The sequence below is a fragment of the Apostichopus japonicus genome, chromosome 2 (genome assembly GCF_037975245.1).
Source record: "Apostichopus japonicus isolate 1M-3 chromosome 2, ASM3797524v1, whole genome shotgun sequence".
In the NCBI taxonomy this organism is placed as follows: domain Eukaryota; kingdom Metazoa; phylum Echinodermata; class Holothuroidea; order Aspidochirotida; family Stichopodidae; genus Apostichopus; species Apostichopus japonicus.
This window is the reverse complement of record NC_092562.1, coordinates 28,376,258-28,379,150: the sequence shown is the minus strand read 5'-3', so window position 1 is coordinate 28,379,150 and position 2,893 is coordinate 28,376,258.

Genomic DNA, 2,893 nt, shown 5'->3' with positions numbered 1-2,893 from the left:
TTTTTTTTTCGGAACAGCTCAAGAATCGTCGGTTAATACAGGGAGTTGTTATGGAACAACACCCTGAAGGTTAATGTCACGCTCCACTAGCTCGTGCATTGTGTAAAATTCCATTTTCTTGTTAGAAAAAAAAACGTGTAGGCTGTCTCTATGGCAACGCTGACGAACATATTCAAGGTCAAGTGAGAGATCCGTTTTTGTACAAAAAAAAGAGTGAATCTTTATTGACCACAGACGTGAACAGCAAACACCATACATTGATACATATTTGTTATTTGTTATGATATCACGACTTTTCCGAGGCGTGGCGCCGAGAAAGGGAACAGGTTAAGTACCGTGTTTATCCGTGATGCAAGCCGTGATGCAATCGGTCAGTCCCCAGCGTTGCGAAAAGTGCTTTCGTTTGCTTGTAGAATATGAGCCACGGGGGTTTTCTTGACGTCACTCCTCATTAATATTTAATTAGGTAAAACTTAACATTTTCGAAGGTCAATTTCTCAGTCATTATTCAAATGATATGTCTGGAAATAACTGAATATTTGATGAGGGAAATTAATGGGTGTTTAATCCAATCGTTATTGACAAAAGGCACAAAAAAGTAGTGAAAGGGGAACTTCGGCCGTATTTTCCGAACGACTTTCGAACTGTTTAGAAAACTTGTTTTTTTTGCATGGATATCATCATTTCCAATTTTGAAAACTAGTATATTCGCTGTAAAAATTTCCTTCACCACGAATAAGTATCCATTTCTCTTCAAATTATTCTGTAACGAAGTCAAGTTCACGCAAATAAATAGGGCCTACGCACATGAATACAGGTTACGAATACAGGTTACGAGTAAAGTGGTGACTGTCCCGTTCCGTTGGTACGTATTGCGCGAAATGCTATAACTAAGCGTGATAAAACTAATGGAATTGAAAATTGCTTATGTCATGGAACTTCATGCATATATAGTATGATAAGAGGAACTATACATGGCCGTGCAATAACTTTTCTATGTGGATAGGGGCATAAGGACGCCCGGAGATCATGAAATACTCACTGCCAATACATCGATTTGGTACATCCACACAAAACAATACATGCAAGCAATGCCATATCGTAACAATCGCTACTTTTAGCACTACTCGCTGAAATCAGACACTCAACACTGGTTTGCATTTATCAACAGCAATAATTGTATTTAGAGACTCTCATGAAGATGGACCCATGCTGGTGCTCTTCCAAGTACAAGCCCTGCCACTGCAAAGAGTCCAAGCCCTGCCAGTGCCCCTTCAAATTCACCTTTCTGAAATTGTACATGGGGTTGTTAGTAATCAGCCTATGGAGCCTTGATGGTATCGGGACAGGGGCCTTTTTACTGGGTATATTTTCAAGCATAACTAGTTTTGTGAAAACATGCAGGTTACACAACAGGCAATTAAATATGACACATGAAAGGGCATCTTGACATAAAAATGGCCAGACAAAGCTCTAGTTCACCCACTGAAAAGACAGTGGTGCCACTCTGACACCACGACGAGGTCAGCTTTGTGGGACTTTTGGTCAGAGAACTTCCTTTTTTAAGAATGACAACACAATTTTTTTTTTGTTTTTTGGTCTCTTTATTTCTCGTTCATATTACATAAAACTTTGAGACGTAAAACTGTAAGAAAATAGTAAGGAACACAACAAAACATAGCTTTTTAACACTACGAAAAGACTTGAGGTAAAGCAGTAAGACGGCAAGTCCAGGAATGGCAGGAAAATTTGGTCGAACAGTTAAAAAGTACATTAATACAATAATATATCACCCTATATAAGATATAAGAAAACATTTATATATGCTCCCAGCAAACAAACATGCCCTAGTCTTAGAGCGGTAAACTATGGTTAAATTGGGGTGAACATGGTAAATTTGCCACAGTAGCCCTATTAGAATAAAATTATGGTACATACTTAGTTTACTTTACAAAAACTGTACATACCATATGCTGTAAAACTGTTTAACCTTTATATTGTTTGCATGTTTGTTTTGAATGCAGCATATTGACCAAATCTGGTGCATATAAAATAGTATGCCATAATATCACATACAACATCATGACATACAATATGAGTTGCTTTGTTGCTTTGTTTCAACTAGGCCAATTATGATACAATCCACCAATGGGTGAAATCTAAGATAATTTGGGGTGTACTGATTATAATTAAGACAATTAGGGAATACTGTTGTGCAATTGGGATACAACGTACTAGTATGGCATGGTACTTAGGTGGCCTTGATGGATGAACAAGACATATGCTGAGAATGGAGCTTCTTCTTGGCCCTGATGTAAGATGATTGACAAAACATAGATACGGAATGTCATAGGTATCCAAAAATGTCCCATATAATGTAAGCATGTCCAAAGTATAATAAGTGTGTCGAATGTAACTGCTAACTTCAATTTGGTATTGAATATTTTGGTGTTTGATCGCGACAACTATTCAAACGCCAAAAAAATGTTCAATATTAAGTGGAAGTTAGCAGTTACATTCGGCACTCTTAAATTATTTTTTCGACACTCTTAGATTATTTTGGATAATCTCATATCATTTTGGACATAATTACATTACCTTAGACACGCGTAGATTATTTTTCGACACTCCTATGTTATTATGGACATGCTCATATAATTTTGGACATGCATATAAATAATATTTCGGATATATGTGATACATATGGAATTCCGAATATAGACCTCACACGATTTCGTCAATGTAATACAAGTCAAAATGAAACACACCATATAGCATAAAGCCTAAGTAGATGTTGTATCGAGTTCCAGTGCTTTGAAATAGAAGGATTATTTTATTTCAATTAAAACTGCCTTCTATGCTTGCCTTCATTTTACTGGATGTCATTGGCGCA